The 16,198-nt window shown below is 32.9% G+C and overlaps 1 long non-coding RNA gene across 1 annotated transcript; it reads right to left on the reverse strand.

Moving 5' to 3' along the window:
- Positions 1-315: 315 nt before the first annotated feature.
- Positions 316-1,708, reverse strand: LOC143554932 (uncharacterized). Its single transcript, XR_013139109.1, has 3 exons — positions 1,364-1,708; positions 865-930; positions 316-686 (listed from the first exon to the last, which is right to left on the reverse strand). It is a non-coding gene; the product is annotated as an uncharacterized LOC143554932 (long non-coding RNA).
- Positions 1,709-16,198: the final 14,490 nt, after the last annotated feature.

Below are 16,198 nucleotides of genomic sequence, written 5' to 3' on the forward strand. Positions count from 1 at the left end.
AATCAAAAATAGAATTTCAAATTCAATTTTTTTAATTCAAATTTAGCTTAAAAAAATAGAAATAACTCAACTTGGGTCTGAATTGCCATCTCCGTTAAAAAAAAGATGAATATGCACAATTTAGGAAGATAAAAATTTCTTAAACATTGAAATATGTCTTGAAAGGCTTAAACCCAATAACAGAATCTAACAATTCCGTGTTTTTCGAATGTAAAAACAATATTAAAAATGTCACCAACTAGATCCCCTTGTGATCCTTACCGCAAATAACCTAACTAATGAGATAAAGTAAAGAGCCAAGGATGACTTAGCCTGACCAATTGGGAAACGATTAAGTAGGCTTAGCCTGACAGGTTCCATTCTCAGGTCCCAAGCCAACCGGAAGTGAAAACAGTTATTTAGAGGACTCTTTATTATGTTTAAAAAGCCCTTACTATAAATGCAAAAAATCTTAAATAGAAAGTGGAATTCAAATCGGTTTGAAATATAATAATAAGCGAAAAGCATGAATGTACCTTTCGTGGTTTTGAAAGCTTGTTTTGTGCCTCAAGTTTTGCACGACACTGTCTCCTTCGAAGAATTGCATTGTACTGTTTTGCATTCACATAAATGGCTTCACCTTGTGTATAATCAGGTGGAAGTGGGACCCGCGAAGACGCTATGTTCATGCCTTGAAAATGAGGAAGCTGGTGATGTATGTAAACAATGAGAATGAGAATATCTCATAAACAAATTAAACTTAAAATAACAAACTAATCTTGTATGTGGAACCACAAAACAAAAGGCCAGTTATAGAAGAAGAGGCAGCATAATTAAAGATCTAGCAAACCACAAAACATAAAGAAGGTTTAGTAATGTGTTCACCAGAGTTTGTGACCCGTAACCATAAGGCGCAAACATCCCATGATAGTATGGAACCTGAAAACATGCCTGAAACGAAATTTGGAAGAAAAATGTCATCATACAAAATTAATAAATGTATTGACCCATTTGCTTTTATGTTTTGAACTTTAACAAGTTCAACAAGAAAAAAAACAGCTTATAATTAAAAGTGTCAAAAAGTTACTAAGTTCTAAAACGTTGCTCAAAATAAGCTCTTGTCAACCCAACTCGACCGTTTTATCCAGTACTAAAAACATTGATTTTACCTTAACCCAATTTGACTTGCTTGTAACCTGACTCATCCACTTTGCCACTCTACTTAATTATTGTATACAAAAAATGAGACTAATATTATGATAACTTTTCCAATCACATTAGAAACTAACCTTTATAAAAATTTAAAATAGCACCACGCAGTTTGACCCGATTGGTATCCAACCCGCCCATTTTGCCACCTCTAGTATAAAACTATTCAACTTACATATGGCTGCTGGTGATCATGTTGAGAACCAATAGCATAATCTTGAGCACCAAGCGGTAAAGCAGACCCCTCGCTACCTTCTTCATGTGTCGCTTGAGCTGGTTAAAAGAAACGAAAAAATACCAAAAATTATTTAAACTTTCAAATCACAATGAAGATAAAAATAATTATACTTACTAACATATTTACCCAATAGTTAGTAAGTTAAATAAAAACAGTTACTAATATTGTTTCTTTTTCTTAAATATATTAAAGATTATCTCTATCGCATTCAGCCTCCTAAACTACTTAGTTTAAATACTTAGATTATTATTGTAATAGTTAATGTCAAGTAACCATATTTAAAAAGTAACTTTTTTATAAATTTATTAAAATAAAAAAAGGTAGTTGCATGCTGATCCGCCCTGTTAGAGCCCAACATTTAGTGTGTACACAAATTAAACATTGTACTAATTTTTTAGATCTATTGCTAGTAATATTAAAACTTTTAGCGAATACACCGACCACGTTAACGATATAATAGATAGATTAACTTGCCCGATTGAACAGAAAACTTGTTCTCCCAATACTTGCTGCTGTCTCCAGCGCTAGCTACTTCAGGACAAGATTGAGACGTAGATTGAGTTGATGATGAGTCTTGATCTTGAAACTGAAACTGAAAACCTACATGCTTCGTGTTTTGCTGATGTGGTGTCGACGATCCCATTTTCAAACTTAAGTTATTAGACAAGGTTGGCTGATCAACAAACGAGTCAGCTCCGGTCCACTGAGATAAAACCAAACACCACATTGTTCATAATTCTTTACGATTATATTTATATGAAATCACTCATTTTATAGACAGATTACCAGTTCAGGATTCTGCATTTCTCATATTAGAATTGGAATCCAATAATTAAAGGCTGAAAGCAATAGTAGAATCTGATGAAATTATTATGAAAAATATATAATGCCAAGAACTAGATGCTCATCTTGTAACAGCACATCATTAAACATTAAATAAAGATACAATTAGTGTAATTAAATGCAAGCATAAACAAAAATGTAATTAAGTAAAAATAAGACACGAGTCTTGATGTTATGACTAAAGAACTAATCTTGAAGGGTGCTTGGGATTGTTTGTTTGACACATATGCTTAATAATCAGTTTATTGAAAAAAAAAACCTTTCAGTTCAAAGGTAAAATTATAAAAAAAATGCAAATGATACAAAACCACAAACCACCCCCTAGGAATTTTGTAAAAATGCAATAAAAAACATCCACAATGAGGGTGTAACACGATGGCGCCCCAAGCCACCTCACCATTTTCATCTCAACAAAACGTTGCCATAGCATTTTGGCACGGCGCCTATTAGTGGGAGCCCCTTGAGATGCTAACAGGAGCCCGGGCTTGGGTGTGAGCCTAGACTTTTTTTCCAACCAATCAAACCTCTTAATTCACGTGACAGTGACTGCACGGTCACTTTTTTAAATTTAATTAAACCAATACACATGGTATCACTGAATAAAAAATTAACGACTCATGTCACCTCGTCACCCTCTTATAGCCAAAAACATCTCCAAAAACTTCTCTTTTCTATCATCCTCCCTCAAATAACATATATTTTACAACTAAAAATATTCACTCATCCTCTCTTTCCTCCATGGGAGCTCAAAAATGTCAAAAAACAACATGCATGCAATGCTCTAAGAGCAAACCTAAGCACAAATTTAATTGAACAAAGTTAAGAACATAACTACTAAATAACACCATAATTAAAATACCTTACCTGAATGTAATGATTTGATACAAAGTCACAAAATAACTATTAAGAAAAGAGTAGACCACATAAAGAACAGGAAAAACTCATATAATATATATTAAAACCTACGATATCGTTTTCTTTCCGGTCCCATTGGGACCCACACCATGTTTAAAGAATGAATAAGAGCTTAACACCACACAAGAGTGTCTTAAAAGTCAAGATCAAGAAACCAAGATTCACAGAATTTTCTTAACCAAGAAACTAACTCCCAAGAACAAAATGCAGACATTTTAAAATTATTTTTAGTAAAAATTTAATATTTTAGACTCATAATAACAAAATGTCAAGATTGGGTATCAAAATGACACATGCATGTATCACAAATCAAGAAAATCAAGAAACTAAAACTAGACTAATACGGTAATACCATAATGAAAAATAAATAAAAAACTATACCCTTTAATGGAAAGAGCTCAAGTATGCCTCCTTCCTAGAAACTTGGCAAAGACATATAGATATATGGGTGTGTATGTATATGTTTGAATGCATAAAACGACAAATGTAGTCGTTTTGATGGGTCCGGTGGAAGCACCGGTTCCGGCGAGTGGTTTAAGAAGGTGGGAATTAATATTAATATGAATATGAATATGAATGGGTTTTGATGAAGAAAGAGTGGGATTTGTATAGTCTAGGAATCATGCGAGTGGTTTTAAAGTGTTTAATGTTTTCTGTAGCTCTGTATCAGCCGCCCCTATTGGACTCCATATATGTTGCCAAGCGTCCAACTCAGAGCGTCGGTTATACTCCTTTCTTGCTATTATCAAGTTTTAGCTTTTGTAGCTTTATATTTATTAACTATGGTTAAAGTTCCATGGAAATACCAATTTAAGAAATAAAATTGAAATTAATAGTTTTAATATCTGTCAATAATTATGCGGGTGTCGTGGCACGCGAATGGCAGGCTTCAGCGAGTGGCGCGAGCCATGTTGGCCGTGGACATTGCAACGGTTGCCCGCGAGTGACCACGCAAGAGACGGCTCGCGTGTGCTAAAGTGATGTTTGAATGAAAACTTTGGGGCGTGCATTTGACTGTTGGGGCATTCAAAAAATTAGCTTCCTATATTAACCAAAAACTATACACACTTTCACATAAAGGTGTTCAAGAAATCCGAAATCCGAATAAACCGAAATTCGAACTGAAACTGAAACTCAAATAAACCGATCCGAATTCTTATTCAGATATTCGGATCGGATCAATCTGAATATCCAAATAACTAATTCGGATTCGGATATGGAATTTTAAAAAATTCGGATTGTTCGGGTTATTCGGATATTCGTTTAATCCGAATAAAAATCATGTTTTTAGTGATATTTTCCGGTTTGGTATTTTAATTAGACTATTATTTGAAGTTTAAACTTTAAATTTGTGTTAAGAGTAATTCGTATTTTCCCGTTTGTATGTTTATTGTGATTCTAAACTATTGAATGTTATGAACTAAAAAAAGGAAAAAATTTTAGGCTTATTTTGGATTATTCAGATAATTTCGGATTTTTCGGATATTATCTGAGTCTGATCCGAATTGAATTCGGATAAATTCGGATCGGATAGGAATATTCCTAATTCGGATCGGATCGGATCGGATTTCGGATATGGTCCAAAAATTCTCAAATCTGAATAATCCGAACCGAATAACCCGAATAATCCGTTAACCGATCCGATGAACACCCCTACTTTCACATATCAAAAACTATTAAAAAAACTCACTTATTCTACTCATTTTTCATCAATACACCCAATTATAAACCAAAATTGCTATGGAACTCCTTTTCATCGTCCGACTCTTTGAGACGACCGTATTTTTGAAGTCGGGAGGATAACGGTTAACTTGTGGTTGAAAGAGAGTGTCTAATAGTTTTTACATGCCTTGAGTTCCTTACTAACATCTTGATATGAAATGATCCTAAGATTATCAATTAGGATTCTTTTCTTGCAAGTAAAATAAATCATTAAGTTTATCCAATATCTAGTTCCCTTATTGTTTTTGTATTAATTAGTTTATCTTTTCCTATTGTTATGTATTATCTTTTCCTATAAATTGTAATCGTTTCCATAATAAAAATAATCAGAAAATTTGTCTCATATCAGTCACTTTTTCTCTTTTGGTCTTGGAGTCTAACCCACCATACATGTCTATCGGGAGATTGATCATCTCGAATTAGTCTATATCATGATACTTGTGAGTAGCTCGCACATCAGTTTGCCCAATATATACATAATTCAAAACACTAGTAATTTGTTTCTTTCAATCCTTCATCATCCCTTAATGTTCATACTGGTAGCATTATTATTTCTAAAAAGTATGAAGAAACATGTGATAATCTTGTTTCTCTATAAACAAAAATAGGTATAAACACTACATAGGTTATCTTTGGCAATGGCTATTCACACACTCTTTTTGGTTATTCACGCACTCTTTTAACACACATATTATCTTTATATACATCCTATAAATGGTGTATGAATAACACATCCCTTACCTTTTTTTATAGCCAGAATCCATAATCTTTACAACTCAAGATGTTGGAGTATATTAATTCTATTTTAAATGTCATTGACTTCAAATTCAAGACTAAAGGAAGAATTCCGATATTAATTTATATTAAGGATAAGAGAGGACGATCTAATTTTTAAATAATAGTACTTAAAGCCGACCAAGAATAGTTATACATCTTTATCTTTTCCTTGATAATTAATTGGCTTTCTTTTAACAACTTTGGAACTACCTCCAACACTTGAGTGAGCTTTTCTGTAACAAGATGTTATCGTCATACTGATTTTAACTTTACATGTCTGGCACATCCAAGAACACCATTAAAAAATATACTCAACACTGTAGAAAAACTCTTGAATTAAGTTTCGAATTTGAGACGTTAAGATTCAAGTTTTAACCCTTACTCATGGCATATAGACTAAGAATAGTTATACACCTTTATCTTTTTCTTGATAATTTATTTAATTGACTAACTAATGGAACAATTTCGGATCGAAGCAAAGCAGACATTTATCAAAACGTGTGTGGTTTAAAATTATTTTAATATACATTTGGTGGTTCTTTGAAACTACCAATATCAATATAAATATAAAGATTTTATAGTATCGGTGGTTTGTATGATTATGTTGGGTGTGAATCATCATCCTCGTACACAAGTAAACAAACAATATATAAATATAAAATAATGTCTTCTATAAATTATAAACATAAATGTAAGATCAGTTATCTTCTTAATTACAATACTGGCACACAAGGATTCTTTTATTTTCTACTATAGCTATTGAAAACACTAATGTTATAGGTTCATTTTATAATGCTTGATGTCAAATTCTAAATGAATACAGTATTCTAAATACTAAGGATTTGTTTTGTTGGAACTAATGAAATAAAGAGGGAATGGAATGAACAAAAGAATGAAATGGATTATTACCATTCCTTTGTCTTGTTTGGTTAAACTATGAGAATGAAATGAATAATTACTTTATGTTGTTTGGTATCTAAAAAAATTGTAGGATTGAAATAAAAATAATAAAAATATTCCGATCCCATTTTATATATTTTTTTACAAAAAAAAAAAAAAAAAAAACTGAAATGGCGACGGTGGTGGTAGCTCCGGCGACGAAAATGATAATGGTGGCGGTTAGGCGGGGTGGTTGTGGTGGTGAGGGTGGCGGTAGTAGCATTGGTAGTGATGGCGATGGTAGGGTGGCGGCGACGGTGGTGGTGGTCAGACAGCGACATTGGTGGTGGCGGTGGTAGCGCTGGTGGTAAGGTGGTGGTGGCGGCGGAGGTGGTGGCGACGGTTATGGTGACGGCCAGGTGGTGATGGTAGTGGTGGTAGTTGTTGTTAGGTGGTGGTGATGTTGGGAAAGTAGGGCGAGGGAGGAATGGAATGAAAAAAAAAAGAAGGGGTGGGAAAGAATTGTTTTAATGGAATGGGATTCCATGTGTAATGGATGATTCCATTTCATTGAGTAACCAAACACCACTTTCTTCATTTCCACAAAATGAATTATTCCATTTCCCCTGTCATTTCTGCATACCAAACACTACCTAAGTTTATTTTGTTTTTGGCTTTGACTTGTCTTCACCGGTGAACATTAGTGACCTAGTCTATACGAAGTAATCGGCATATACTTGAAGGAAAACGTGTGAAATAAAGCTCTAACGGCTAGAAGAGAAGACCAATTAAATTATGGGATTCTCGAATGTTAGTTATTTATCCTTTTCCATTTAAATGAGCTATGATCGATAAGAAAACACACAACACACACACGTACAACTCTCATTGAAACATTTAGATTTGATTCATAATTGCTCTCGCATTGTAATTTTTCACTTCATTTAATAAGATCAACAAAAGTAGAGTGACGATTAGTCACCCCCCGAGATTTTATGTCGGAGATCGTCAAAGATCAATGGCTTCGTCGTAACCACTTGTCTCATCCTTTTTGCTTTCTTTATCATATTTGTTACAAAATTTGTTTAAGTACACTACTTCACATACTAATTTGATTACAAAATTATTCTTGTTATATTTTGGTTAAAACAATTAGAAGTTCACCGTGGGGCAAGTTGTGCTTTTCATTTTCAATTATTTGTCAAAGTTTGCGATCAATCACTACTCAAAAATCTTTTCAAATATGTCGTCTCAACCCAAGTCATCTTCTTCCTCGATGCCATCTTTATGCTCTAGATTGAATCACCCTATTCCTGCTCTTCCATCAACTGAACAAAAAAATGACAACTGGTAAAATAGACATCTATTGGCCATTTCACTCCACGATCCGAAACATTATCAGAAAGATCTTTCATTATCTCGAATGATGGCATCATTTATGTGTCTCACAAGCGAAACAACATATGAAACAATAGCAAAAGACCAATCATATGCTGATAAGAGAGACGGAGACGATGGAATCAGATATGAAGAACCCAATGGAAACGACGACCACTCCATTATTTTGACACTTTAGGATTCCCAAGGAACCATCATGGAGATTTCATCCTCATGCAACGTCAAAACCAAGACTATTGCCCTAACTCAGGCTATTAGAGTTGCTGCAACCAAAGATTTCAACTTTACCCCAGGTAACACAGTATAATGATAAATCTCTGAGGGATCATGTAAGCACGTTTGGTTGGGAATCCTTGGATATCCCAAATCTTGATGTCGCTACTGCGGTTCAAAATTTTAATAATTTTGATAATATTTTTTAATTTTCTTTTCTTTGGTTTGTTAACAGAAACATAAAGATAAACCTTAATTAGATTAATTGTCTTAAATGTCCCATAGCTTTTGGAATCTTCTTCTTGCCCCCTCGTCTAGCTCCTCGTGGACGTGTGAGTTTAATAAAATTATCTGTTGTTCAAACAAATTGTAATTTTGATCCTCTATATATATCCAAAAAAAAGTTCCTCATAGTATTTGAACATGCGCCCTTGAGGAATACCCGTCTTAACAAATACAAGCCAACCATCAAACCATCAGAGTATATAAGTCAGCATCCCTTATAATTTAACTAAAATGTCAAAACGGAGCTACTAATGGTTTTTGTGACACCAAGCCAAGCCTATATATATAAGCATCAACAATTATAATTAACCTATACGAAAATGCACATAGCCTACACAATACACACGTGTAGGTTATATGAATCTTATGCAGTTTATATATATACTTGTTAATACTAAAATTCACATGTTTATTAGATGTTTATGTGCATGTTATATGTTTTTATGCAAAAACACAAGTGTAGGTTTTTACTAATGTCTAAAAAAACTCTTTTTAAGTTAATGCCTTAATGGAGTTGTTTATAGGATAAAATATCAGCGCAGACAAAAACCCAATTTTTATGTTCTGGGCTTCGAAATGATCAAATCTTGGTCCTGAATTCTGAAGCTCAGATCCATATGACTTTGAGCCCACTGCTTAAATGAAAGCCCTACATGTTAGCATATGATACAATTATGATACACACAATTAAATATCAATCCGGTTCGGTTTAAATTTCGAACAACCCGGTATATATTAGACTAAAATTGTTGGCTCTATTTAACGAACCTCTAAATGGATTGGCACATTCCCTACCTATTCATATATATTAAAAGAAAAAAAAAATTCTGTGTTCTACTATTTTATATAAAAAAAAGTTGAAGTTATTTACATGTTGTGTGTAGCATTTAATGTTCAGTATAATGTTAAAAGTTGAAGTTGAAGTTGTTGGGAATTTCGGTTTAAGACCGTTACTTGGCGTGCAAGGTTAAGTAATGAGATTTAAGGAGTGGATAATTATAAACAATTAAATGTGCTTAGATTTAATTGTTAGTATAATTATTATGTCTTATTATTTAGCAATCCTAGTTGTAGTCTAAACGTGATAAGTTAGATTATAAATACCCGTGCTTTGGGGTTTAGAGATTGTAACAGTAATTGGGTAATTGAGTTTTGTGAAGTTTCTCAATAATATAACATACGTGTTTGGGTGCTTAGCCAAATTAACGTGTCTGAGTTTTGAGTTCGTGTTTAGAAGTTACTTACATGCAATGAGGCTTTAAGTAACTAACCCTTTAATATTTATGTGGTGGTTTTAACTAAAAACTATGTTAAAAAAATATAAAAAAAATTAAAAACAAAAAATGTATAATTAGTTAACTAGGGTGAGCCACACCTCTCATACCCATGGCCCGCACCTACATTAAAGCCTTGGCGGATGAGGGCTTAGCACCCCTTCTTGGTGGCTATGTAGTAGTTTTAGCGCCTAGGTATCAGTATGCTAATGTAGAGAGGGGTTGGCGCCCCATCTACGCTACATACAACCTAATAAAAAGCAATGAACTAAAGTTCTCTTATATTCACTTTCAATAATAAAGGTCATGTTGAGAGCAGTGATGAAGTTTGGAAGAAAATACGAGGGGTTAAAATTTCAGATGAAAACAAGTAAATTTAAATACGAATAAAAAATTTCAGATGAAAAATGGTAATTAATACTCTAAAAGTCTTTTTTTTTAGAAAGGGGGGGGGGGGCAATATAAATCAAATCATTTAGTGTGTTGTATTATAGAATATAAATCATTTTTACTACGAATCACATTCTTTTTTATAAATTAAATGTTTTGAGTTGCAATGGCGGCATGAGACTTTGGGGTGTAGGAAGTAAAGACTAAAGAATAAAAGAAAAAGATCACAAGGAAACAAAAAGAGGGAAGGAACCTATAACTATCATCATAAAGCCCAAAGTAGTAAATTATTCTCCCAAAATAAATATTTCAAACAATTATTATTATTTCGTATAGAACCCTGAACCTATGTATAAACGTCAAGAAGAAAATATTTGAAATCTAAAATGTTAATGTGAAGAGCTAACTTCATCGTTTGTCTATGTAAAACATAAGGGTCAAGTTATTTTGACAATCTCATAAATCCAGAAAGAGTACAAAGAGAAATGTATCATAAAATATACAAAATGACGAGCAAAATTTAACATATAGTTAAGTAATATAACATCATATCAAGGAAGAATGACAAAATGAAAAAAATAAACAAAATAACATAATGATACAAAATGAATTAACAAAAATTCCCAAATCTACAAGATAGAAATCGAAAAGCGAAAACCAAAAATATAATAACGTAGAGTTCGACGAGATGATTCCAATGCTATTAGTATGAGTTCAATCAGAGTCTTTTTGATCTTTTCTTTGACTTCCTAATTTTATTTGCCAACCCAAGAATAAGTGTATAGATTTTATTTTATCTTAAAAGTATTCTCTCTCTCTCTCTCTATATATATATATATATGATTGATTTCTTTTGAGAACCGCTTTGAGCTTTAAGAACTCGAAAGAACTCAATGTAACAATTTTTTTTTGAATTTTTTTTACACGTGTGTAATACGTAAGTGTAAGTAATGTACAAAAAATTACCGTAATTTTTTACACAACGAATTGACTTATTACACATGTGTAACTAACATTTAAACTTGTGTAATTATCAAAAATACCTATTCTCTCTCCTGATTTATTTTTTAATCTAATTTAATCTAAGCCACATATTCAAACTCATTTAATTAAATGTGTGATCCAAAATTGAGTTCTTAAAGTCTTACAACTCATCAAGTTCTCAAAATATCTCTCCCCTATATATATATATATAACCTAGATTAAAAGAAAGTATAAACAATTAAGGTTGTCAATGATGTATTTAGTAGTTACCGAAATACATGAGAAATATAGAATGCATGTTTATTATGAACAAGAATAATTTCGGATGAAATCACTGTAAAGTATTTGATTACTTTAAACTCTAAGGCTACGTGTAGTATAGGGGATACAAAATTGGACGATTTATTTCATGTGACGTTCAGTCAACAAATGACGGATTTTTGTTTTAAGGGTGTAATGGTGTTGTAGCCTCTATATATATATATATATATATATATATATCAACAAATGACGGATTTTTGTTTTAAGGGTGTAATGGTGTTGTAGCCTCTATATATATATATATATATATATATATATATATATATATATATATATATATATATATATATCACACATATAATATAATAATAATAAACAAACACACACATTCGACGACAAATACTAGTCGCCCCTCCCCATTGTCGCCCTTTTATCGCCGCCGGGTGCGGTGTTGTCGCCCTCAAAACTTTATTATCGCCCAAAATTGCCGCCCACTACACAAAACCTAAAGCAAATTCAACTTATTGTCAATCTCAATCTCAAGCATGGATTTAAGTCACCTTGAAGTAAAGAAATGAATTAGAAGTTTGGGCGACATAAGAAATAAGCACGTGCACAACACAAGTTAACATGCTAAATGAAAATGTGGCATCAAACTTCTATTTTAATCTATAGTTATAATTAATTATTTTACTTCTATTTTAATCTATAATTTTAATTAATTATTATATTTTTTTAATAAGTCTTTGAATTTTGCATGCTTTTGGTCCTTTAACAAATTTCTAAAAAAAATATTTGGTGTTTTTAGTAAAAAATACAATGATTCTTTTTTTTCTATAACAATTGAGTTAAGCAATCAATTAAAGCAATAACTTTTGCAAAGGGTTGATCAATATTCATCTACGAAAGACATTCAGGACTTTTTATGAATATAAGACAAATATAATTAAGTATTTCTTTATAGATTGCTTTATTTTGTAGAATAAAAAGACTATTTGGGATTACATTTGGAAGAAAATAAACAACTGATTTCGAGTTTGCTTAACCGAAGCAAAAAGTGGCAAATCGCCTCATGGGGATATGAACCGTGTCATTATACCACATTTTATATTATAACTATTATTAAATAAATTTTCACATTAAAACCCATTACAGTTAGAGCTTGCCTTTCATAGTCAATTTCCCATTTTCATTCCGATAATTTAACTAAACTCATCATTTGTTTAAATTTATTTAGCATCTTTTTTTATTGTTTTCTATATTTTACTCTATATTATAAGAAAATTATGTGAGTAGATTTCAATGTGAGTGTTTTTATACCAAATGTAAGCCCATGTGGCATCTCTCAGCCTACTATCACATACCTCAACACATAGTCTAATATTAAATGATTCAGATAGTGAAAATATTGTCACGTAGACGTCACCTAAACATGGGAGTTTGAGTATATAAACTACTGACAAGTGACATCAAGATGAGCTAAAAAAATGCTCCAAGTTCATTTATTTAACGTGCGCCCTCCTAAAATTGAAAATGCTTATCAAGTCCTTTTAACTTTCTTTTTAATGTCTTTAGCTTTTACTAAAGAAACACTCGTCTCCAATCTGTTTTAAAGGTTAAAAGCTACATTTTAAGCTTTATAACTAATGTTTTAACATTCTGTAAGTTTAGTTTAGGACACTTCTAGTTAAATTATTTTTAGAACAGCCAGATTTATTAATATATCAACAAACACCCAACAAGATGCTAAGAGCCACAAAATAAGCACTTACACAAGACAAGATAAAATAAAAAAAAATATTATAACATGAATCGCACCAATGCGTTAATCTTCGCTCCATTTTAACCATAAGGACACCAGTATTATACTCCGTACCACCTTTTTGTTTAACGAATGCATTGACAATGACTTCGAAAACTCAAGGTCAGATTGATGCTCCTCCTTGCTAGCACTTCTACCAGCTAAGTCAGCTGATTGTGATCATCATTATCATTCAACACCATATTTTTTAGAATGGAGGACCAACGAGAAAAGAAACAATCCATCCTCTTTACATTGCACCATCATTTGATATAAAAAATGTTGTGTTGGAAGCTGTAAGGATTCCAACACTCAAACCACCCGATTCTTTAGATCACATTTCCTCATCCCAAGTAACCCAACCTAGTTTGAATTGTTGGTTCTACCTCCTCACAATAACCAATTCATTAATAACTTTCATGGGAGATTTAAAAGAGACATATAATATAAAGCGAGACGTCATAAAACTGTATTAATTTACTAGAGCAAGTCTACCGCCAAATGATAATGTGTGAGCATTACAATCCTAGAGCTAATTGCGCGCATGTAAGAACTAAAGTCGCTATATTAATTTACATGATTTTTTTTTTTAATTTTGAATTTTGGATATTCAAATTATAATAGGTCTTCAATATGTTAAATATGTGAAATCAGAATATTTTAATTTTTGGATCCAGTCTATACCAGTATCCAAGCCAAATTATAAATCTAAATATTCTCAACTCTCATCATATAAATTTCAAATTATCAAATTACATGAGAAATAACCAAAATGAAGGATAAGGGTGTGGTTCATGTCATCTTCTTCGTGTTTGATCACATCTTTCAAACAATATTGGAACTCTCTTTCATCTTTTGACACTTTTCAAATTTTGTTAATACAAATAATAGAAATAATCTTAAAGCAATTACTTACTAAATTAAAAAAAATATATGATTATTACTTACCAAGCCCTAGTAAAAAAAAATGATACTTCGGAGGCCAAAAGAAGAAAAAAATTTTGGGGGTGGGAATGAGGTAAATCAAAGATTTGTTAGGTCGCTTGAAGTCGAGTGACTACTGCTAAAGAAGATGGAGGATTGGAATTCTGCCCACTAAAAGTCTCTAACCTTGCTCTCTTATCTAGGTGGTGGTGAATGATCAAGAAGTCTTTGAAGGAACATGATTACGACACGCCACAATTCTCCTAGAACAATGTTGACAAACCCTATAATAAAATACTTAACGGTACATGGGAAATGCTTGCATAGATTAATAACTTTCTGGCGCTCTCTCCAGTCTCTTTAAACAAGTTAAATCAAAGACGAAGTTGGAAACGGGTTATAAATTAGCTTTTGGTTGGACGATACCCTGCTAAAAAATTGTTTCCTAATTTGTTTGACTTGGAAGTGGAAAAGGGTTGTTTGGTGGTTGCTTGATTTAAAGACCGAGATGGGGAGATTGCTTTAAATTGGAGTCGGAGAAGGCAACCTTTGTATGGCACTCTAGTAAATAAGTTAAATGGAAATTTTAGGAAAACACTACAATTTTAAATTTAAAGTCGGTTAAAATAAGTGGGTGTGGGGTGGTGATAACTCGGGCACTTTCTATTTGAAATTTTAAAGACAAAATGAGTATATAAAAATAATAATTAAAGTTCTTTTCATAAAACAGTGTAAGACATTACAAATATACCCCGTGTATACGCTTACGGTAAATTGACAAGTCATTTTTTTGTCTAAACTATTAGCTACCATTTTCGTTGAAGGATTGGGCCAACATATGTCGGCTTTGGAGTACCGGCCATCCTGAAGTATCGGTTAATGATCCCTTTGTTTCCGGTAGATGAGCCGTGCCCGGTTTGCCGTAAGGTGTGTTTGGATTCTTTTGGTGAGCATGCGATTCACTGCAAAGAGTTGCCTGGGTTTAAGTACAGACATGATTTGGTGAGGGATGTTCTATGCGATGTTCTTAAACGAGCCGGAATTTCGGCTAGAATGGAAGCCCCTGTAAACTTTCTTACGGATCCTCAAGAAGGAAGATCTACATTACGACCGGCCGATATTCTTGTTTTTTGGTGGGTAGGGGGAAAACACGCTTGTGTCGACCTCACAGGAGTGTCCCCTCTTGTTGAGATTAGGGACAATGAGTTTGTAGCAGGTCAGACAGCATTAAAGGCGGCATCAGGTAAGGTTGCGAAACACGAGAGAGCTTGTTTGGAGAATCAACACGTGTTTATCCCCTTTGCCTTTGACACTTTTGGTTTCTTAGCTCCGGATGCCGTGGACCTTTTGAATAGGGTTCAGAAAGTTGTGCATAGTAACGTATCGGCTCATAAGAATCGAAACTTTGTTTTTAGTAGGATTGAGTTTGCTATCCAAAAGGGGTTGCGGCGCAGCTTGTTGCCCGCGTACCTGCCATTTCATTGTAAATCGTTTGGATGTTTCTATGATATATAGTTGTTAAAAGCTGTTTGTTTTTGGAGTTAAAAAAATGGTTTAATTAGTTTTAGAAAACTAATAAATGATTTTGTAATGAGACGAGACCATGCATCTGATATGGGTTTGATGATATTAGCCCCACCCCAAAACCATGTTTATGCTAAAGGAAAACATGATGAAGCGTGGGTCGGGTGCACCAAGGCAACTAGTCCGCATACAGGAAACAGATCGGGACCTTGATGGCTATGGGTCCATTCAAATATCATCATCTTAACCCTACCCACATGTGCTCTAATCAATGCTTATTTTCCATATTACTTTTTTTCATCAATTCATATTTATTACCATAACTGTATCTATTAATACACCGTTTATAGTTATGATAATAATCAATAGTATTAACCGACACTATAACGTCTTTCACTTGAGCAACTATTTCTAACTATTACGGTTGGTTAAATATTTCATAACTTGTAACTTGTTTGAAATTAACTAAAAAGATCACAACTCGCTTGTACGTCAAGTATTTCATAGCTTGTAACTCGTTTGAATTAAGCTAAAAAGTTCCCAACTCACCTGTGCACGTATTAGGAACTGAAACGAGCACGC

Source organism: Bidens hawaiensis, unplaced genomic scaffold (assembly GCF_021521415.1).
Source record: "Bidens hawaiensis isolate Kalapana, Puna unplaced genomic scaffold, B.hawaiensis_p1.1 tig00017886_1, whole genome shotgun sequence".
Taxonomy (NCBI): Eukaryota; Viridiplantae; Streptophyta; class Magnoliopsida; order Asterales; family Asteraceae; genus Bidens; species Bidens hawaiensis.